The sequence below is a fragment of the Pinus tabuliformis genome, chromosome 4_2, assembly GCF_031772625.1.
Source record: "Pinus tabuliformis cultivar Carrire ecotype Pingquan chromosome 4_2, CPIR1, whole genome shotgun sequence".
Taxonomy (NCBI): Eukaryota; Viridiplantae; Streptophyta; class Pinopsida; order Pinales; family Pinaceae; genus Pinus; species Pinus tabuliformis.
This window is the reverse complement of record NC_142304.1, coordinates 88,118,086-88,141,841: the sequence shown is the minus strand read 5'-3', so window position 1 is coordinate 88,141,841 and position 23,756 is coordinate 88,118,086. Positions and strand designations below refer to the sequence as shown.

At 40.0% G+C, this 23,756-nt stretch overlaps 1 pseudogene; it reads left to right on the top strand.

Moving 5' to 3' along the window:
• Positions 1-5,214: 5,214 nt before the first annotated feature.
• LOC149168380 (18S ribosomal RNA) lies at positions 5,215-7,026 on the top strand (annotated as a pseudogene).
• The last annotated feature ends 16,730 nt before the right edge of the window (positions 7,027-23,756 follow it).

Below are 23,756 nucleotides of genomic sequence, written 5' to 3'. Positions count from 1 at the left end.
CCACTCGGTAGCACATGAGCAGTAATGTTGGCCATGCTTGTACTAGGAGGCATATGTGAACAATTCCCCTTCTACTCTCCAAGTTCTTGGAGTTGTATGGGCTATTGTGGTGTGGCTCTCGGGCTCATCTTGGTCCCTCGTGCCCATCCAAATGATACAAGTGATATATTTTCTTTTCATGTGAAAGGTCGGTTGGTAATTGAGTTGTTCTTTCAGGTTTACTTGAAGAATGGCCTTGGATGATTTGCAGGGTGGTCGATTTTCATCTTATCTACATCCCCACTCAGTAGCATAGGAGTGGTAATGTTAGCCGTGCTCATCCTAAGAGGCATATGTGAACAATTCCCCTTCTTCTCTCCAAGTTCTTGGAGTTGTATGGGCTGTTGTGGTGTGGCTCTCCGGCTCATCTTAGTCCCTCATGCCCATCCAAATGATACAAGTGACAAGTTTGCTTTCCGTGTGAAAGGTGGGTTGGAAATTGAGTTGTTTTTTCGGGCTTGCCTGAACAATGGCCTTGGGTCATTTTTAGGGTGGCCGATTTTCATCTTCTCTCCATCCCCACTTGGTAGCACATGAGCAGTAATGTTGGCCATGCTCATCCTGGGAGGCATATGTGAACAATTCCCCTTCTGCTCTCTAAGTTCTTGGAGTTGTATGAGTTGTTGTGGTGTACCTCCCTGGCTCATCCTGGTCCACGCGTGCCCATCCAAATGATATAAGTGATAGGTTTTCTTTTCATGTGAAAGGTGGGTTGGTAATTGAGTTGTTTTTTTGGGTTTTCCTGAAGAATGGCCTTGGGTCACTTTTAGGGTAGCCGATTTTCATCTTCTCTCCATCCCCACTCGGTAGAACATGAGCAATAATGTTGGCCATGCTCGTCCTAAGAGGCATATGTGAAAAATTCCCCTTCTACTCTCCAAGTTCTTGGAGTTGGATGGGTTGTTGTGGTGTGGCTCCCTGGCTCGTCCTGGTCCCTCATGCCCATCCAAATGATACAAGTGATAGGTTTTCCTTTCGTGTGAAAGGTGGGTTGGTAATTGAGTTTTTTTTTTTAAGTTTTCCTGAAGGATGGCCTTGGGTCATTTGTAGGGTGACCAATTTTCATCTTCTCTCCGTACCCACTCATTAGCACATGAGTGGTAATGTTGGCCATACTCGTCCCAGGAGGCATATGTGAAAAATTCCCCTTCTGCTCTCCAAGTTCTTGGAGTTGTATGGGCTATTGTGGTGTGGCTCCCTGGCTCGTCCTGGTCCCTCATGCCCATCCAAATGATACAAGTGATAGGTTTTATTTTTGTGCGAAAGGTGGGTTGGTAATTGAGTTATTTTTTTGGGTTTTCTTGAAGAGATGTCTTTGGGTCATTTGTAGGGTGACCGATTTTCATTTTCTCTCCATCCCCACTCGGTAGCACATGAGCGGTAATGTTGGCCATGCTTGCCCTGGGAGGCATATGTGAACAATTCCCCTTCTCTCTAAGTTCTTGGAGTTGTATGGGTTATTGTGGTGTGGCTCCTAGGCTTGTCTTGGTCTCTCGTGCCCATCCAAATGATACAAGTGATAGGTTTTCTTTCCATGTGAAAGGTGGGTTGGTAATTGAGCTTTTTCTTCGAGCTTGCCTGAATGATGGCCTTGGGTCATTTGTAGGGTGGCCAATTTTCATCTTCTCTCCATCCCCACTTGGTAGCACATGGGCAGTAATTTTGGCCATGCTCATCTCGGGAGGCATATGTGAACAATTTCCCTTCTTCTCTCTAAGTTCTTGGAGTTGTATGGGTTGTTGTGGTGTGGCTTCGTGGCTCATCCTAGTCCCCTCATGCCCATCCAAATGATAAAAGTGATAGGTTTTCTTTCCATGTGAAAGGTGGGTTGGTAATTGAGTTTTTTCTTTGGGCCTGCCTGAACGATGGCCTTGGGTCATTTGTAGGGTGGCCAATTTTCATCTTCTCTCCATCCCCACTTGGTAGCACATGAGTTGTAATTTTGACCATGCTCATCCCGAGAGGCATATGTGAACAATTCCCCTTCTGCTCTCCAAGTACTTGGAGTTGTATGGGATGTTGTGGTGTGGCTCCCTGGCTCATCCTGGTCCCTCATAGCCATCCAAATGATACAAGTGATGGGTTTTATTTTCATGCGAAAGGTGGGTTGGTAATTGAGTTGTTTTTTCAGGTTTGCCTGAAGAGACGTCCTTGGGTTATTTGTAGGGTGGCCGATTTTCATCTTCTCTCCATCCCCACTCGGTAGCACATGAGAAGTAATGTTGGCCATGCTCACCCCGGGAGGCATATGTGAACAATTCCCCTTCTTCTCTCCAAGTTATTGGAGTTGTATGGGTTATTGTGGTGTGGATCTCAGGCTCGTCTTGGTCCCTCGTGCCCATCCAAATGATACAAGTGACAGTTTTTCTTTCCGTGTGAAAGGTGGGTTGGTAATTGAGTTTTTTCTTCGGGCTCACCTGAACGATGGCCTTGGATCATTTGTAGGGTGGCCAATTTTCATCTTCTCTCAATCCCCACTTGGTAGCACATGAGCGGTAATTTTGGCCATGCTCGTCCCCAGAGGCATATGTGAACAATTCCCTTTCTTCTCTCTAAGTTCTTGGAGTTGTATGGGTTGTTGTGGTGTGGATCCTTGGCTCGTCTTGGTCCCCTCATGCCCATCCAAATGATACAAGTGATAGGTTTTCTTTTTCTGTGAAAGGTGGGTTTGTAATTGAGTTTTTTTTTTGGGTTTGCCCGAACGATGGCCTTGGGTTGTTTGTAGGGTGGCCAATTTTGATCGTCTCTCCATCCCCACTTAGTAGCACATGAGCAATAATGTTGGCCATGCTCATCTTGGGAGGCATATGTGAACAATTCCCTTTCTACTCTCTAAGTTCTTGGAGTTGTATGGGTTGTTGTGGTGTGGCTCCCTGGCTCATCCTGGTCGTCTTGTGGCCATCCAAATTCTACAAGTGACAAGTTTTATTTTTGTGTGAAAGGTGGGTTGGTAATTGAGTTGTTTTTTTGGGTTTGCCTGAATGATGGCCTTGGGTTGTTTATAGGGTGGCCGATTTTCATCTTCTCTCCATCCCCACTCGGTAGCACATGAGCGGTAATGTTGGTCATGCTCGTCATAGGAGGCATATCTGAACAATTCCCCTTATGCTCTCTATGTTATTGGAGTTGTATGGGTTGTTGTGGTGTGGCTCCCTGGCTCATACTTGTCCATCATTCCCATCCAAATGATACAATTGATAGGTTTTCTTTCCATGTGAAAGGTGGGTTGATAATTGAGTTGTTTTGTCAGGTTTTCCTGAACAATGGCCTTGGGTCATTTGTAGGGTGGCTGATTTTCATCTTCTCTTCATCCCCACTCAATAGCACATGAGCAGTAATGTTGGCCATGCTCGTGCCCGTCCCTCTTGACCATATGAACGATAAAAATGTTAATGTTTGCTCAGCGCTCCTTTGAGCCTTCGTTGTTGTGGTCCCAGATGGAAACCCCAAAACTCCGTTGTGCCTATTTCACTATTGTGCCCCTCGGATGTTGCGAATAGAAAATTTTGATTAGGCGAGGGAGTCATGTGTGGCTCCATTGAAATTGGCTCCTTGTTATATTTTTCACCTCCGCCCTATTTGGTGGGGAGGGTTTTGCTTTTTGTGTTAAAGGTGGGTTGGTAATTGAGTTGGTTTTTCAGGTTTGCCTCAAGAATGGCCTTGGTTCATTTGAAGGGTGGCTGATTTTCATCTTCTCTCCATACCCACTTGGTAGCACATGAGCGGTAATGTTCACCATGCTTGTCTCGGGAGGCATATGTGAACAATTCCCCTTTTGCTCTAAGTTCTCAGAGTTGTACGGGTTGTTGTGGTGTGGCTCCCTGTGACGGCTAGCCTCTTCATTGTTCGGTTATTTATGGTGCTAGTTTCTTGTGCTTGTACTCTTTCTGTGTTGGCATTGTCGGTTGATATGCATACATTTAAGAGGAACGTGGAAGGGTTTTCGTTGTAAGCCACCTACCCTCCCTCTTGCTTTCTTTTTCCGTTGGGTGATGTGAGGCGCTCTTCTCCTTATTGTAAAGTTAAGTGTTGGCATTTTCTTCAAAGTGCACATTGTCTGTGGTTGTGTTGGCTTTCAGGTTTTTATAGATGTGTTGGCCCATATGTTTGATCGAGTGGTCAGATTTTTCCTTTCATCTCGCATGCATGGTAGGCTTTTGCGGTTGGGAATGTTAAGTCACGATGTTTATGGGCATTTATTGTTTCAATTGTGTATGCACTCATGGTCCAATGGGGAGGAGGCTTGCTACATCGATGGTGGGGGCTATCTGGAAGAAGGATTTTGAGGTGGAATGATTCGACCTCTCTCATTTGCGTGGAGGATGCCGTAGGTGAAAATTATTCATTGTCTAGTTGGTAAAGTTGTGGGAAATCTCCTAGGTTACCTGTACATAGGGTGCGTGGGGAGGGGAGGATTCAAGGGAATTTCTAGGGGCGTTTTCGGGCTCGATTTGTCTTGTATTATTTCCTTCCCTTGCCTTTGTGTCGAGGTGGCCATAGGCGATCATCTGATCAAGGTCCACTGTTGCTGCTGTCTGGGCGGACTCCTAGGTGGCATATGTGCGGGGCCGAGAGGTTTTTATGTCCTCTCTATGATAGGATTTGTGGTTGGTCATCCTCTTTTTATTTCCTTCCTTTTCCTTCACATCTTAGCTGCCATAGGCAATTGGGAGATTGATGTCCATCGTTGTTGTTGTCCGGGTGGATTCCTAGGTGGCCTCAATGTGGGGCAGGGAGGGTTGGGGCTCATTTATAATATAGTGGTTGTGTGGTTGGTCGTTCTCCATTTATTTCCTTTACATCGAGGCTACCACAAGTAATCAGGAGATCGAGGTCCACCATTACTGTTGTCGAGGTGGACTCCTAGGTGGCCTTAGTGTGGGGCGTGGAGGCTTTTGGAGGCATTTCTAGGGGGTGGGTGAGTGACCACTCGTTTTCTTGTTGGTTGCGGCGTGGTTGCAAACTCTGAAGTGGCCTTGGTGCATTGTGGTTCGGCAGGTCTACCCATTTTTTCGCCATGTCCTTGGCATGTTGTGTGTGCTTCATTCTTGGGATGCAAGAGGTGCAAGGCATAAAAGTTTTACATGATATTTTGATCTCTCTTTGATTTGATGAGTGTTTAGGTTGGCTCTTGCTAAGAGAGCACCCGAAATGCCCTTTGAAGTGGGAGGGTGCTACCTGGTTGATCCCGCCAGTAGTCATATGCTTGTCTCAAAGATTAAGACATGCATGTCTAAGTATGAACTAATTCATATTGTGAAACTGCGGATGGCTCATTAAATCAGTTATAGTTTTTTTCATGGTACCATACTACTCAGATAATCATATTAAGTCTAGAGCTAATACATGCACCAAGTCCCAACTCTTTGGAAAGGATGCATTTTTTAGATAAAATGTCGGCGCTGGCTTGCCCACTTCTCTGGTGAATCATGATAACTCGACGGATCACGCAACCCTTATGCTGGTGATGCTTCATTCAAATTTCTGCCCTATCAACTTTCAATGGTAGGATAGAGGCTACCGTGGTGGTGACGGGTGATGGAGAATTAGCGTTCGATTCTAGAGAGGGAGCCTGAGAAATGGCTACCACATCCAAGGAAGGTAGTAGGTGCACAAATTACCCAATCCTGACATGGGGAGGTACTGACAATAAATAACAATACTGGGCTCATCGAGTCTAGTAATTGGAATGAGTACAATCTAAATCCCTTAACGAGGATCCATTGGAGGGAAAGTTTGGTGCCAGCAACTGCGGTAATTCCGACTCCAATATCATATATTTAAGTTGTTGCAGTTAAAAATCTCGTAGTTGGATCTTGGGTTGTAAAGGTCGGTCCGCCTACTCGGTGTGCACCTGCGCTTTCATCCCTTTTGTCAGCCGCATGCTCCTAGCCTTAATTGGCTGGGTCATGGCTTTGGTGGTGTTACTTTGAAAAAATTAGAGTGCTCAAAGCAAGCTTATGCTCTGAATACATTAGCATGGAATAACGTGATAGGAGTCTGGTCCTATTGTGTTGGCCTTCAGGACCGGAGTAATGATTAATAGGGACTGTCGGAGGCATTCGTATTTTATTATTATAGGTGAAATTCTTGGATTTATGAAAGATGGACCACTGAAAAAGCATTTTCCAAGGATGTTTTCATTAATGAAGAATGAAAGTTGGGGGCTTGAAGACGATCAGATATTGTCCTAGTCTCAACGATAAACAATGCCAACCAGGGATCAAAAGATGTTGCTCTAAGGACTCTGCTAGCACCTTCTAAGAAATCAGAGTGTTTGGGTTCCGGGGGGAGTATGGGTGCAAGGCTGAAACTTAAAGGAATTGATGGAAGGGCACCACTAGGAGTGGATCCCACGGCTTAATTTGACTCAACACGGGGAAGCGTACCAGGTCCAGACATAGTAAGGATTGACAGATTGAGAGCTCTTTCTTGATTCTATGGGTGGTGGTGCATGGTCGTTCTTAGTTGGTGGAACGATTTGTCTGGTTAATTTTGATAACAAACAAGACCTCAACCTACTAACTAGCTACGCAGAGGTTCCCTTTTGCAGCCATCTTCTTAGAGGGACTATGGCCATTTAGGCCATGGAAGTTTGAGGCAATAACAAGTTTGTCATGCCCTTAGATGTTCTAGGTTGCACACACGCTCAACTGATGCAGCCAACAAGTTTTTATTCGTGGTTCGAGAGGATCAGGAAGTCTTCTCAAATTGCATCATGATGGGGATAGACCATTGCAATTATTGGTCTTCAATGAGGAATTCCTAGTAAGCGCGTGTCATCAACTCATGTTGGCTACATCCTTGCCCTTTGTACACACCGCCCATTGCTCCTACTAATTGAATGATCCGGAGAACTATTTAGATTGTGTCGATGATGGTGGTTCACCAACGTCGACATCATGAGAAGTTCATTGAACGTTATCATTTAAAGGAAGGAGAAGTCATAACAAGGTTACCGTAGGTGAACCTGCTGTAGGATCATTAATAGCAGGGGTTTTCTTTTTTGGTTCAGGTTGGTTGGGTTTTGATAGCAATGTGGGACTGTGTGGTGTGTCTCTAGGGGAGTAGATTTGGTGTTTGGTGGGAACATTGTTGGTTGCTTGCCTTGAGGTAACGATTGTTTTTTTCGTGTGTGTGCTTGCAATACATGCTTGTGCTTGTCCCATCCATCCTTTTTTTTCTTTCCCCTAATGTGTTTCTGTAGAGGGTTTGGAAGATTGTTTCTTGGGAGCCCTTCCGAAAATCTGTTGCACAAAAATTGTCACCTTGAAATTCTGCAATCTATATGAGTCCATTACCACTCATACTTTCCTCCTTTGCAAGTCTTAAGCCTCAGTTTATCAAGCCTTGAAAATAAGAGAAAGCCCTCAAAAGTCTATAAAACTCTAGTTTCGCACTTTCTCTTAGCATTACCTACGGTCCCGCACCTAAAGGTCATGTCCCCTGCACACCTAACCACACTGTCTCTGTGTTATGGGTGTGGACCCCTGTAAAAGTCAAAAGGGCACAAGTATATTCTTAAAAACTCACTTTAAGTCATTTCTAGAAGCCTCTAGAAGGAATCTTGAGGTTGCAAGTTCGCTCCCTTAAGGTTCATGCATCCCATACCTTAAGGAGCTAACCCCTTGATATGAGGAGGTTATTCCTTTGAAGGAGGACTCTACCCCTTCATAGGTGGACTTGTAGCCTCCTTCCTTTGCACTATAAAAGGAAGCATTGGGCTAGTTACTGGAGAGGTTGAAAGCTGAACATTTTTGAGGTGAAATGCTGTTGGAACTTAGTCTTCCTAATTGAGCTTTTATGAGGAGATATTACATACCTCTTTGATCTCATTTGGAAGAGTGTAAGGCTTGTCAAAGTAAAGGAGATTTCTGTTTCGGACCCTGGGAAGAGCTTGTTCAACATCGAGGCACCAAAGGTTGTAAGGTTCTTGTACTTCAAAGTTAATACAAATAAGTTTGCTTTTCTCAAAAAGCTATGTTTTATGGTTTATTTTATGGATTACTTGATCATCATAATGAACATGATTTATGATATTAGCTATGCAGGTGTTATTTGATGTTTGCTTGTTTGTGTTTGTAGGTTCTAAAAAGGAAACTCTTTCGGATGGTTGAAGGATGACTGCTACAAACTAGCGTTGGACTTAAGGTAGGGTCTAAAAACCTCTATAGTTGTTATTAATGAATCACAATATGCTTAGGGAAAGATAGATTTGCTTGTCTGCTTGTTGCTAGACATATTTTGATACTAGGGAGATTAGCCTTGTCTGCAACATTGATTTATCTAGCCAACAAATTGGCGACTTCACTGGGGAACTGAATTTGGTTTTTGGTTTTCCTTTGTCTTTGACTTGAGAAACTTGTTCTTGCTTTTGGTTTTTTCTTGATGTGTGTGGGATTGGGTAGTTTTTAGGATCTGGATTATTTTTTGTTTTTTTTTTCAAAGTTTTCAGAGGACCGCACTTTCTTTTTACAGATAGTGTGGGCATCCCCGCACTTTTCCTTTAGTACATAGAGCGGTACCGAATCTGGTTCTTTTGGAAGCCTGTTGACCCTGTGAAATTTTTTGAAAAACTTAAAATGTTTTCTTCCTGTTAAGTTTAGGTTTCATTTACAGCTTTTAGTGTATACCAAGATCTGCATGTGTTCTGTCAAAAATCTCTTATGAGTGAGTTCCATTGGTATTTTTATTTTAGATGATTTTCTAGAAGTTTTGCATGCCTAGAGTGGTTTTCACTTGGTCTATGTAGTGACTCAAATATCAGAATCTTGAGAAACCTTAGATTACCTTGGTGTCTTTTTGTCTTCATGATGAGTCTGTCTAGTTTGTGAAATCTATCCTTTGTGAGAAATAGATTTACTTTCCTCTTGCAAATCTTTGAACGAACTTGGTTATAAGTTTTGAATTTCATTTTATAAAAGAAAACATATTTGTATGTTTTTTGATTGATTTTTTATTCTGAATGAATTAATCCTTATTTTACATAATAACTAAGTAAAACGTCCTCAAAAAGAATTGAAGCTTTTATAATTAGCTTTTTAGAAGTTTTTATATCTCAAGATTCGTTTTTGTAGTTTTGAGTGTTTTCTAGAAATTGTAGAATCTCTTTTGAAAGAAATTGGTTTTTGTAGTTTTGAGTGTTGAAAAAGGAAAAGGATTTATTGTGAGCATAATTAGTAGTCTCGTTTCGAGTTCTTATTGAAAAAGACAAAAAGATTTTCTTTTAATTTACATGTTGAAAGAAATATTTGTTTCTCAAAGAACTACATTCTTGAACTCTTTCTTTTAGCTAGAAATTCATTGAAAGAAAAACAGATTGTTTATCATTTTAGGTGCCTTTTTTAGTGTTTTTGGAGTCGAGTCTTCACACCATCAAAGTTTCATTTCCATACCTATTGACTTAAAGAACAACCCATAAAATTAAAGCTTAATTAAAATTGATCTGGCAATCTTTTTATTTATAGGGCTCTTATCACCAATATAGCTTAGGCTAGTATCTTGGAGTAGGGAGTAATTAACTCTCCAAGATAGTTAAAACAAACATGTAGCTATATCTTGCATTAGGAAATAAATCCAATTGTAATTGATATAATCTAGGAAGCTTCTCTTAAAGGAGTCAATCATGATATCATGTCTAAACCTTTGAGACAATCAAGTCTGTTTCACTGGGAAAGATAGAATATTTGCGCGTATTATAAATGGTAAACATTGGATTAACCATTGTCGAGGAGCTTGGGGTCACTTGTTGGTAAACCTCAGATTGATCGTGTCGAGGAGCCTTCAAGGGGATTGATCTTTGTTACTCTACCCTTACACGTAGATCAAATCGTAGACTGTTCCCCCAGTTGTATTTGTTGTTGTTGGTAACCTTAGTGTCCATAAACTTAAGATTATTTCCTAAGGTGACGTTGAAGGATGGGTCTCACTGTACCTAGAACAGACATCGACTAGACTCACTTGGACTCTCTAGTGGGTTCTCTTCACTCGAGATGGTTTTGTGAAGAAATGTGTGCCAGTCTGTTTCATTAAGCAGGTTGTCGAGGTAACTATTCCAACCGCCCTTTCTATATTAAATTCTATGACGTTGGATTTCATCACCAACTAGTGTTTTTAGTACAAGAAGTTACTGTTTGTGTGTGGTTTGAACTCTTGGATTTTCTTTTTAGGCATGTGATTCAATTTTTTGGTTATTTAGAGACTTTAGATGGTTTTATTGAGATTTTCTTTGTTTGCGTGTGAGTAATTAAATATCTAATCGTGGCTGAATTACCGAGACAATCCCGTAGACTTCGGGGGAAACCTCCCGAGTATATACCAAGCCAGCTTGAAGGGATACAAGCTCTTGTATCACCTAGTGATAGTAGAGTTGGGTCACCGGAAGCTAGAGAGTCGTCTTTAGTTGTTCATCCTAATTATCAAGTTCAAGCAACAGAGTATATTTCTGAACCAATTTCATTTTCCAAAGTTACTGGTAGTATTTCGCCTACCAGTGAATTAGCTAAAGAACTTAAAATTTCTGAGCCTGAAACTAAACCTGCTACTACTCCATCTTCAGGATTTGTTTCTCCAACTTGTAGTGGTCCTGGTTCACCTTGGGTAGGAAATATCATTACCCAAAATCTTCCTTCTGGACTCATTTCTATTGAATAACTTGTCAGTATGGACGAAGATATAACTCTTCCTAAAATTCAACCAACTTTAGAACTTAGGGAGCGTGAATCAATTTTCTATAGTCCTTTTAGGAGTGACGCTTGGTACGTATCATTGACAATTTTTTTAGAAAACCCGGGTCTTAGTTTTTCACCACCTCGAATTCCTTTTCATCCTACTCCCAGAGGTTATTATCCTCCTTTGAATATGTTGAAATGGTCATCTATGTTTTCTCAAACACCGAAAACATTTATATATGGTAGTCCTTCTGTTCCTTCGGGTTACCGGTCACTCACTGGTACCTTTTCAGGAGCATCTCCTCAATCAATTGAACATGAGATATCAACTGGTAATAACAGAACTCAAGCGTTGAGTGTAGAAGAAATTCTTATGATGTATGGTGCTATTCCAAATCCACAACCTCAAGGTAGTCAGTTATCACCTGGGGAGCAACCCCAAGGTAGTCAGTTACCGCCTGGAGGGCAACCTCAAGGTAGTCAATTACTGCCTGGGGGAAAATCTCAAGGTATTCAATTATCTCCTAGGGGGCAACCTCAAGGTATTCAGTTACCACTTGGGGGGCAACCTCAAGGACAGTACATACCGTCACGACAGTACATACCTCAAGGTCAACCCCAGACTCAGTACATACCTCAAGGTTAACCCCAGTATCAATATATACCTTAAGGTCAACCCCAGTTTCAGTATGTGCCTCAAAGCTATCAACCTCAAGGTCAGTACCCAACTCAAGGTTTCCAACCACCTTTTGGTCAACCATTTGCACAAGGAGCTGGAAATGTACCTCTCAATTATCAGCCCTATGCTCAACCCGATTATGGTCCTCAATATGCACGACCTTTTATGGGTCCATACCCAGGAATGAATATGGTGTGGGATTCATCTCAACAGACTATGCAACCTAATGTGAATTTATCAAGTCAACCTAGACAACCTTTGGTTTCTGGTCCAACCCAGCAACCTGTCTAGCCTACTGTTCAAACCTCTGCATCTAGTATAGTTCAGCGGCCTGGGCCTATTTCACCTCGAACTCCACCTCAAACTGCTACTGCAACTACTGCGACTTTTGTTCAACCTACCACACCTTTTTCTGGAGTATCAGTAGCTCTGATTTCTACTGTTCCTGCATTAGTGCAAAGTCCTCAGGCCTCTTTACCACAGTCAGGACCCACAGTTCAAACTTCGGTCCAGATGCCTACAAGACAAGCTGGTCCAAGTACGATTGTCACAAGTCAACCACAATTTACTTATCAATTGTACCAGGGATGGTACCTATTCGGTCCTACTGTACCAAACCTAATTTATCAGTATTAAACGTACCCTGAATATACTTATCATCAACCTCAACAACCCAAGTTTGGTCCAGTTAATACTGGTTTTCTAGGAGGTTATAATATTCCTAATAAAAATCAAATTCTAGGTTATCCTGGATATCCTCCTCCTGGGGCTGGTCTTGTTACCCAAGGTTTTCGAGACCCTAACCATCAGTTACCTTTTATTGCAACACTGGATTTACCTGATTTGTCACACCTTATGAACGATCCAATTTACTATCTTCCATATTGGCCGCCAATGCAAAATAAGTTGCCCAGTGATATCCCTAAGTTTAAGGGTAAGTTAGGATAAGATCCGTCAAATCATGTGATGACTTATCACCTTTGGTGTGCATCTAATTCCATTATTGATGATTCAATTCGCTTACATATTTTTCAACGCACTCTGATTGGTCTTGCTGCCAAATGGTACATTGAGTTACCATGAGGCTCTTTTTATAATTTTAGTCAGTTAACCACTTCTTTCTTTACTCATTTTCAGTTGCCTGTTAGATACGAAAATAGCATGGAATTATTAACTTCATTAAAACAATCCACATCCAAATATATTTTTTATCATATTCATGAATGGCGACGTAGAAGGCGTTTAGTGAAAGTTTTTATTTCGGATCAGATTTTAGCAGAATGGTTCGTAAAATCATTATTACCTAAAATCACTGAAGATGTAGCTAAGGCAGGAGTTGTTACTGAAGAGCAAGTAATTGCTCAGGCTCAGTACCTTGACCTCATCTATACACAGTCAAGTACTTTACATGAAAAAATCCCTAACCTTCTAAAACACAATCAAATAACTGCAGCTCCTTCAGGGTCTCATGTCGCTGATGGTATGATTGGTTTAGTTAGTACCAAAATCCAGAAGAAATCTTCAAATAATTCTTCTCCTATTATAACTTTACCAAATTTCCCGACAGGAGACTCTTCCGCTGAAATTCCTGCCGATATCCATGTCATAGAATCATCTATGGCCAAATCAAAATCCGGTGGTAAAAAGAAGGGAAGAAGAAAAATAAACAAAACTCAAAAGAGAAAACTGATAAAAATGAATCTACTGACGAGAAACGTAAACCTCGCTATCCTTGTCTCATTTGTGACTGGAGGATTTTACAAGAGACTGCCCACATCGAGCAAAGGTTTCGAAAATCATCAAAGGTTCTCAAATGCCTGCTGTCTTGAAGGATCCTTTTCCTAATCAAGATAGTAAGATGATCGGTTCTTCCTCAAATGCCTCAAAAGAACCCATTATGATGATGTCTCATGTCAGGATTGCGATGCGATTGCAAGTTTATGGTAGTAAAAATCATTTTGGTGGTAAAGAAGCAGAATCTTTTAATTCAAACCCATCAACTACAACTCCTCCTGGTTCTGATCCACTACAGATCAAGAAACCTAACCCTGAATTCGTAATCAAACCGCTTGTATACTTCAGAAATCAGCTTTCAATCCACATGCGAGAGCTGCTCAGAATTATAACATTGTTGAAGACTTAGCTATTTCCCCTTCAACAATGTCGGCTTTGGAGGTGTTGCAATCATGCCTAGCATAGTGTAAATTACTATTGTCAGCTATAGGAGCTGTTGATATTCAGGATTCAAACCTAATAATCTTCGATTTAGAGAATAGTACACCCCACCTACCTCATCAAATGGCTTTCCAGATTCCAGTATTAGTCAAAAATAGAACTTTCTTTCGGACTGTGATTGATGAGGGAGATTCTACGTGTATTATGTCGATCCAGTGTTGGAGATCGCTTGGTTCTCCTACACTCAATCAGTCTCCAATGATTTTAAAGGCTTTTGATGGATGAGGGTTCCATCCTTTTGGCATTCTACAGGATTTACCTATAGGGGTCGAAGGAAAAACTGTAAATCTAGATGTGGAAGTGGTTGATGCCCCTCTAGATTACAACATTCTCTTGGGTCGCAATTGGTCTTACATTATGACTGCTATTGATTCATCGGTATTTCGGCTTATCAAGTTTCCTCATAATGGAAAGATCATTATTATAGACTAGTTGACTTATTTTTCATCTGACCCATCTTCTTCAAATAGTATTCAGCATGTCGGTAAAACAACTATCCCTTACAAGGATGTTGGGGGAGGTTTGATTAAATATTCTGGTTTACTAGGAACTTTTTCCTTCCCTCCTCCTAACGTATCGCTTTTTATTGCAACTATTCATATTATTTCATCAAACACTATTGCTTTTGATGATCCTTGGATCGTACCTTTCGATTTTGGGGTGGATTCATTTGGTAACATGATGCCTTTTAGTCCCTTTGAAATTGCATATCAGGCTGTACATTTGTTTTCTAACTCTTGTTCAACTGAAACTGATCCAATGAATGTGGTCCATGGGGAATCACTTTCAATATCAACCTCAGCTTCAAAAAATAATTTTGATCCTGTTCATACTGATGAGCAGATTCGTGAAATTTTGTTTGTTCATGATTTACCATGGGAAGATCTTCATCATCGATCTTCATTTTTACCTGAGCTTGATCATTTTGAAAATGATTTTTCATCTATTTTTACCACTGACTATGTCAAAGAACCATAGAATCCATTGCAACATCCTGATTCTGAGTTAAATTTGGGAAATATCTCTCGAACGGTTCCTATTGACATTTCAGTTAAACCTGAAATTATTGAAAACATTCATATAGGTGCTTCCTGTACGGACGATGAAATCCAAACTTATAAAGCCCTATTTCAAGAATTCCGCGACGTGTTTTCCTGGTCATATGAAGAAATTCAAGAAATTGATCCATCAATTGTTTTCCATGAAATTCAAACTTACTCGGATGCTAAACCTGTCCGGCAAAATTTGCGTCAGATACATCTGAGAAAAGTTGCTGCTATTAAAGCTGAAGTTGAGAAATTACTTCGAGCAGGTTTCATTTATCCAATTCCCTTAACGGATTGGGTATCAAATATTGTTCCTGTTAACAAAAAGCAAGGAATGATAATAATATGTATCGATTATAGGGATATTAATCGAGCTTGTCCTAAAGACAATTATCCAACCCCCTATATCGATCAAATTATTGATGATTGTGCCAACAGTGAAATGTTCTCCTTTATGGATGGTTTTTCCGGTTATAATCAAATCAACATACTCCATTCTGATCAACCTAAAACGACTTTCATTTGTACATGGGGAAATTTTCTTATTGCAAATTACCTTTTGGATTGAAGAGCGCTAGAGAAACTTTCCAAAGGGATATGTCTTACGCATTTCATGACATCAAGCACATTGTGTAGGATTATCTCGATGATTTACCCGCCCATTCATTACGTAGAGCCAATCATCTCACTCATTTACGAGCGATCTTTATGAGATGTAGGCATTATCGAATTAGGCTGAATCCACACAAATGTGTATTCTATATAGAAACTAGTCGTTTACTGGGATTTGTCATTTCAAAATCTTGCATTCATGTCGATCCCTCGAAGGTTGAATCTATTGTCAAATTACCTCCTCCTTCGACTCTTTGCCAACTCCAAAATTTGCAAGGGAAAGCAAACCTTTTATGTCATTTCATTCCTAACTACGTCGAGATAACGAAAGGTTTTACCAGGTTGTTGAAATAGAATACTCCATTCTTTTGGGATGAGATCGTTGACAAATATTTTGATGCACTTAAACACATGTTAACCCATGCACTGTTATTGCATCCTCCCAATTACAACTAGGATTACTTTCTGTACCTCGCCACTTCTCATTCCACCATTGGGATGGTTTTAGTTCAGGAAGATGAATTCAAAAGTGAACATGTTATTTACTATCTTAGTCAAACTCTGAATCCGACTGAGCTTAAATATTCGCATGTGGAGAAATTGTCCTTGGCAGCTATTCAAGCTGTCCAAAGATTTCGTCACTACATCTTATTATGCAAAACCACAGTAATTTTTTATTGTAACCCTATGATGTATATCTTGACCAAACAATTGCTAGGGGGTAACTATTCCAAATGGATAGTTATCTTGCAGGAATTTGAATTGGAATTTGAAAAATCTAAGGCAAAGAAATCTTCAGTTTTTGTGGAATTGATGTGTGATTTCCCGCGTACTGATACTAAAACTGTGGCAGAAGAGCCCATTGCGGTCGAATCCTTGTTTCTTATCAGTACTCTTGATCCATGGTATGGAGATATTATTGTTAATCTCCAAACCCAATCTTTTCAGCCTGGAATCTCACAATCTCAGCGACGGAAAATATGTTTCCAATCCCAACAATACAATATTATTGGAGATACACTCTATCATCGTGAGGCGGATTCCATTTTCCGACGTTGTCTAACTCATGAAGAAGCTGAAAAGGTTCTGAATGACTCTCACTCTAGAGCATGTGGCAGTCATATGTCTCGGTATGCCATAGCCCAAAAGATATTGCACGCTGGTTATTTCTGGCCATCCTTATTCAAAGATTGTATCTATGCAGTCCGAAAATGCTACAATTGTCAAATTTTTTATCGTAAGATGCATGCTCCACCTGCTCCTCTCCACCCTATAATTGTTGTTGGTCCTTTCGCAAAGTGGGGTATCGACTTTATTACGTGTAACCCTCACTCAGCTAGGGGGCATGTGTATATCATCCTAGCGGTAGATTATTTTACTAAGTGGGCCAAGGTGATGCCTACATTTTCGGCAAATGGCAAAACTGCTGCAACTTTCATTTTCAATCATATAATTGCTAGATTCGATGTTCCTCAAGCTATTATTACTGATCATGGAAGTCATTTTTGAAACATCATGATGACTGAACTAACAGATCAACTTGGCCTGCGTCACGATAGTTCTACTCCATATTACCCATAGGCTAATGGTCTAGTTGAAGCTATCAATAAAGTTCTAGTCACTATGATCCAACGAATCATTGGTATTCATAGGTCGAATTGGCATAACATGTTATTTTCAGCACTTTGGGCATATCGAACCTCAGTAAAAACATCAACTGGTTTCACTCATTTTCAACTGGTTTACGATTTGGAAGCAGTGTTACCAATTGAATGGGAAATTCCGTCATTGGAAATAGCCATAGAATTACTCCCAGTCACTTCCGAAGAGGAGAAACATTTGTTGTACTTCACTCAGCTAGATGAGAATTGATGCAATGCTACATTAGCAATCGAGACTCATGCAAAACGAATAAAAGCTCAGTACGACCGAAATGTTACACCTCGTAACTTTTCAGAAGGAGACCTAGTTTTACTATACGATCAAGCAAGCGATAAACTAGGGGCTGGAAAAGTTGTACTTATGTGGCATGGTCCTTATATTGTTAAGCAAAAGCAGGACAAAGGGGCCTATGAATTGGTAGATTTTGACAGTATCTCTTTGGGTAAACCCAGAAATGGGCTTTTCCTGAAGAGATATTATGCTCAAATTTTGGTGTGGAGATTTTTGTTAGATTAGTTTCTTTCTAGCTAGTGTATTTTAGATTAGAAAAGTGTGCCTAGTTTAGAGAGTGCTTTTATCATTATTCCTGCTTATCTTGATTTTACTCTTGATATTGTAGATGTCAACGTCTCTTCAAACATACATTGGTTTTGTTGATGGTTCTTGTCGTAATACACAGAACATTTCTTCCGCAGCTTGGGTTATCTATTCACCCTCTGATGAGTTAGTATCTATGCATGGGGTAAGCCTCGGTCAAACGACGAATAACATTGCAGAGTATAGTGCAGTGATTGAGTTATTATTTGAATCCATCTCGGAGTTTGATTGTTAGGTTAGATTCTGAACTCGTTGTATTACAACTTAACAAGGTTTATGCCATTAGAAATCCAGTATTATTAAGATTATTTTTGAGAGTTCGTCTCTTGGAACGTGAATTTGATTACATTGAATATCAACATATTCCAAGATATTTAAATACGTTAGCAGATGTAGTTGTACTCGTATGATAAATAAACATTTACAATAACCAAAACAGTAAATTTATAACATTCCATAACATGTTACACAAGATAGCCAGTAATAGTCATATATCATAGCATAGAAGTGTGTATACATCGTCTTCGATCATAGGTTGAAAAACACCTTATGATCGATAAAAATGATAGTACAAAAAGACATAAAATGTCGTATGAGTCTACAAAAGCGATCATCCGATCCCTGGTGATGATCATGATAAGAAACCACTGCTCGGGCCACCCTATAAAGGAACCTCCTAAAATGTCCAGGGACCCCAATCACATATCATTGTAACCTAAGTGGAATAGCATCTACGCCAGTCTCTGGAATATCTACTGTCAAACACTCTAGATGATTCTCCAATTCAGTCAGGGTCTCTGTAGATTGGTCCTATGGGGCCAGTACTGCTGCAGCTGGGTGTCTCCTCTCATAAGGCTGGAGAGCGGCTGATCGTCGTGGACCCACATCTGCATTTAAAACTTTTTATTATCAATTTTGGACGATTTAGAAAATAACAAAAAAAAATAGTTAAAACTTAGAAAGTGTTGAAAATGATTTTACCTTAATCATCCCACTACTCTCCTGGTGGAAGAATCATGTCTGGGTCACTGTGATAATTCATCCCGGCATATGGAAAATCCCGAATCACAAAAATTTGGTTCCTAAACCAACGAAAATAATCAGGCAGAAATCGAACAACCTCTGAACCCTCCTCAGGATGACGGGCCATCACTGCAACCCAACACATTATCCTAAGCTCTCGAGGAAGACCAGCCTCAACAGAAAGCTGCTATGGGACCAACATAGGGACCCTCTCTAGACCAAAGCTCACAACCAGGAAATCATATCCAAAGTTTTTTAGTTGTTTGTTCTTTGCTCTAGTTAGTTGGCCTTTTACTTTCGCCAACATAGCCTCACACCAGTTGAAGATGGTACCTCGATAACAGTCTACTGCCATTCGCATCTGGGATCCAGTAGATACATGCAATGTTTCACTCCCGCATAGTCTGGTGACAGTGAACACAATAACCTTATGTTCAGGATGGGTGATAGTTTCAATATCGATCCGTTTATCCTCTGTTTGATCATTTCAAAACTCTAATCGAAGACTAGCGACAGACTGGCCACCTGGCCTAGTCCCGAAAAGAGATAATCGTTCACCTCTCTTGGGAAAACCAGTCAAAAATATATTTCCTCTAGCTCAATTTCGAGCCGGTGGCCACCAATCATGAAACACTGGTCCTGTATGTTCCACCTGTCTACCAGCCATTGCAAAAAGTCTACTTGGGCCCTCATTCCTGGTATGGCCCAGAATTTGAATAGTCTGCATGCTCTCAATGCATCCAATGTGGGTTGATGATTTATTACGGAAAGGTCCACATCCTCATGCCCACGTTCCCACCAAATAAGAGTTTTGTATGTCTTACAATGCAAAAAATACATATTAGAACAATTTAGTTCAAAAAATTTTGGGCGGAAATGGAAAAATTTTAAATTTTAAAACCCATTTCATGGGGTCTGCACCCACTGGTTACAGACAATGTGTAGGTCCGCACATGTCATAAGCAATAGGTGCAGACCCACGACTTTTTTCTTTGTATAAAAAAGTTGAGGTCCGCAGGGGCTGCATGTTGCACCTACGGACCCCTGCGAGCATTTTTCTAAATCAAATTCTCCTTAAAAAATCAATTTTAAAGCCTAAAAATGAAATGTAAACGGTTGAAATGCAAGATAGGGATGATGTGGATTACCTAGAGCTGACGGTTTTCGATTCCAATGGATGGATTTTCCACAATCTTCACAGGAAGTTTCTTACCCAAAAGCTCTCACTTCTCACTCTGAAATCAAACGGTAAAAATGAATTTACAAAAGCCCTTTTTATAAGCTTTTTTGAGTAAATGAATTTTTAATTTATTTATTTTTCACTTTAAAAAGGTAACTTTTTGATGCATTTTTATTTATCTTAAACAGGTATGAGTAATGTTTTCAGTTTTTTTGCAGGATATTGGGTTTTTCAGGGAAAATTAATCATTTTCAACAAATAGCATACTTTTCTCACTTTTTCGGACTCTTCCAAAATTTACGAAAAAGTGAAACATTGGAGTCCTCTTTAAGCTCTTTTTTGGCTCGTAAAATATGAAAAGATTGCTGAGTTTTTCTTTTTTACCTCGTTAAACAGAATTAAAAACATAGTCCAATTGCAGCTCTTTTCTAACCATATAAACATGAAAATATCGTTGGAATTTTTTCATTTCAAGTTTGATTTTGGTTATAAAATGACGTGTCTTCAATCGCTTTTTTACTTTTTTGAGATCGGAAGCACTAATTATGAAAAGTACTCCTTGATCATAATGGTCAAGTGGTTCTCTCAAGTATTATTTTATACTTTTTTGGGCTTGGGGGGACACAAATTTATGAAAAAGGACACCCATGGAGTTTCCTTAAGTTTTTCTTCTGACTCCCTAAAATTGAAAAACACCGAGTTTTTCCTATACTAGACTTGTTAAAATTTAATAGTAAAGGACCTGTTCAATTTTAAACAGGAACGAACCACTCCTTCTTAGGGTTCAAATTTTAAACTAAGTTGGAATCATCTAAAATATGATCTTATAAACAAGAAAATGTTATCCTCCTCAAGCTTGTCAAAAATAAAGAGGTACTTGCCAGAAATGGTGGGGGAAAAGAGAGAAAAATGAACTTGTTTGTTATACTTTGTTTTTTAGAAAAGCAATTAACCACTCTTGAACACGACACTTTTTATTCACATAGGTTCAGAAATCCTTTGCCTAACAGTTAATCAAACCATATTGAAAGTCTTCAGCCAGTTTCTGGGTATTAGCTTTGGGTCAATTGTCACCGAACCATCTGCAGTGTCGTTACATGTTCAAGAGGTCAGTTGAAATAAACCATTCATTTGCAAGGAGCCCATATTCAAATCCATTTAATCCAGGAGATGACATGGGTCCAGGGTGATCCAGGGTGATCCAGGGTCTTGATTTATGCTTCCCGAACTAGCACGATTCTATCCATGTGAATAAATGTGTCGAAGTTGAACATGGTAGAAACCACTTGATTACTAATATGGGTCTAGTCATCTGTTTATTCACACGGATAAACAATGGTTAGGAAAGCGGACAATGTGATAGGTTGTCCTAGCCGTCAAAGAAAGCAGCAGCACCCGATCTGTAACCAAGTCATAAAGGAACAGCGTATGAAAATATGCCATGTTTAGAAAAACAACGAATTACCGAAATCGAGGCATAAAGTTGGATCGCGTATTACGTAAGAGGCTGTTGTGATATGATGCGAGGGCGGGGGATAGGACATTTGTCGTACTTTCCAAATCTCAAGTGGTCATTGTCACCTCCTTTGCCATGATTGGTGGTAATATATGTTCATGCGACATATAAGTCGGGAAATAATGTATGATTAGTGCCTAGGATATAAGAAACAAAAGAGTATTAGTATCCTACCTATTGGTGTAATCAATGTGACTTCAATACCATTAACAGTGCTCTGCTGCCGACAGGTGTCCATAACCTTGGCAGAGTTGTTTATTTCACCCCTGGAACCATGATTCTTTATATGGATATTAAGGAATGTAATGTCAAAGTGTAGTCCATTATGTTGGCTTAGTAACCAGTTTTCCATAATGCCATTCACGAGGAGGGGGTGAAGAGTGGGCAGGCCGGCTTGTGATGAGACCTCCTGTTCCAAGGTTTGTTTATTTGATATACCTTTTGGACCATATCCCTGGTGTGGTGGCCATAGTGGGAATGCCACTTCACTTCCATCCTCATGATCATGGTAGGCTGGCTCTTGATGAGACCCCCTATCCTGCATTTGACAACTTATAATTCATTTTTTTCTTTCTTTTTTCATAAAGCACTTTTCCTTATTTATACACAAAGGGTGGTTCAACACTCCTTAAGAGTGGGAATGGTGGAAGAAGTCGTATCATCCCAATAGGAAGATATACACTTTGCCCTTATTCATAAACAATAATCAAAGAGGATTAAAGAGAATGTCATGATAAAGATAACCAATCAAGGCAAAATTAGTAAGACAATGACAACAAAAGATGATGAATAAGTATGTCCTTCCTTCTGTCCTCTTACCGATACAAAGCCTTATAAAGATAGCGATTTATAATTTTCTGATTTCAGTATGTTGTGATTTTGTGGTCATTGCATAAGTGCATAGTTGTCTCTAAAAGACTTTGAAAGAACAGGAGCAAGAAGCATCCTCAATTTATATCAGCAAAAGGGATAAGTTGTTTCACAAGGAGGGAAAAAGTATGCTAAAAGTGTTCCTTTTGGGAAGAGGAACAATAGAAGAGCATAGGTCTCAAAAAGTGCAAATGTCGTTCCTTTTGAAAAAGGAACAGCAGAAAATAAAATAAAATAAAAAGAGGGAAGCAAACACTCGAAATGACGTTCCTTTTGAAAAAGGAACAGCAAAAGACACAAAAGTGTTGTTCCTTTGAAAAAGGAATAACAGAAATCAAAAATATGTTGCGCCTTTGGGAAAGGGACAGCAAACACACCGCTGTGCTGTTCATTTTGAAAAAAGGAACAGCAAAAATCAAAATGCTGTTCCTTTTAGAAAAAGAACAGAAAAAACAAGAAAATGTCGTTCCTTTGAGAAAGGAACAACAAAAATCAAAATGTTGTTCCTTTTCCTTTTAGAAAAGGAACAACAAAACAAGCAAATGTCATTCCTTTGAAAAAGGAGTAGCAAAAATCAAGAGTGCGGTTCCTTTTGAAAAGGAACAGCAGAAACATCAAGAGTGTTGTTCCTTTTGAAAAGGAACAACAAAAAAATCAAGAGTGTTGTTCCTTTTGAAAAGGAACAACAGAAAAATAAAGAATGTTGTTCCTTTTGAAAAGGAACAGCAGAAAAATCAAGAATGTTGTTCCTTTTGAAAAGGAACAGCAGAAAAATCAAGAATGTTGTTCCTTCTGAAAAGGAACAGCAGAAACACACAAATGCCATTTGTTTAGAAACAGAACGGCACAAATCAAAATATTTGAGCAGAAAAATGACAGGAACACATTTAGTTCAAGCATATGTACAGGAACGACTTAAAGAAAAGAACTTATGTACAAATTGTAAAAATAAATGAATTCCTTAATGAATTAGAGGTGAGGAAGACTTCTCTTCCTCTCCTAAAATCTCCATATTAGTGTATCCGCATAGCTGCTGGCAGAAGGATTCCTGAGTGAGTGGTTTACGATAGGGACGAACTCGATGGCCATTTACTTTGAAGGCATATCCAGAACTGTCAATGGTGATTAAAGTGATGGTCCCCTTGTCATGTACCTTCTGGATTTCGTATGGACCCAACCAACGAGTCTGGAGTTTCCCAGGGAAGTCCTGAAACTCAGAGTCATATAAGAGAGCCCAGTCTCCCTCATGGAAGACTTTGTTTTTGATGAGCGCGTCATGCCATTTAGCTCGCTGTTGTTGAATCAATGCTGTATTTTGTAGTGCAGAGAGCCTAATTTCGTCCAATTCATTGATCTGCTATAGTCGATTAATCTGTGCCTCGGTTAGATCTAAGCCAACTTCCTGTGTTGTTCATAATGTTTGGATTTCAAATTCTATAGGAAAAATGGGTTGTTTTCCAAACACTAATTGATAAGGTGAGTAACCAGTGGTGCTTCTCCATGTTGTTCTATAGGCCCAGAGTGCTTCAGGTAGTCGGGCATCCCAATCACGCCTATGTGACGCAATGGTTTTTGTTAGGATTGATTCTATTACCTTATTGATGCTTTCTACTTGTCCATTCGCCTG